Below are 281 nucleotides of genomic sequence, written 5' to 3' on the forward strand. Positions count from 1 at the left end.
TTTGTCTCCAGTGTGTCTACGTTGATGCGGTTTAAGGTCCCGTTGATGATTGGAGGTTTTTCCACAAAGGTCACAGAGAAACGTTTTCCCACCACCACAGTGACGACAGGGTTGAGAACTGGATCCATCTGTGTTGCTCTGCTTCTAAACAATGACAGCGTAAGTGATCTCTGCCAATGTCCAACTACGTTTTACTGTTTGCATTATAACACTCAGCTTACCAAGCGAAAATGACTCTTCATTTTTCCAAACTGTTCATTCAGTATAACTCCATAAGTTTA

The 281-nt window shown here is 42.0% G+C and overlaps 1 protein-coding gene across 1 annotated transcript in view; it reads right to left on the reverse strand.

Moving 5' to 3' along the window:
• Positions 1-258: 258 nt before the first annotated feature.
• Positions 259-281, reverse strand: part of LOC146715196 (uncharacterized) — a 4023-nt gene continuing 4000 nt past the window's right edge. Inside the window, exon 3 of the mRNA XM_085451633.1 lies at positions 259-281. This exon is cut by the window's right edge and continues 1956 nt beyond it. The gene's annotated coding sequence lies outside the window, so the exon portion shown is untranslated.

This window comes from Copadichromis virginalis, linkage group LG3, assembly GCF_057382275.1.
Source record: "Copadichromis virginalis isolate Kocher_CV1m ecotype Utaka linkage group LG3, C_Virginalis_male_GT1.1, whole genome shotgun sequence".
NCBI lineage: Eukaryota > Metazoa > Chordata > Actinopteri > Cichliformes > Cichlidae > Copadichromis > Copadichromis virginalis.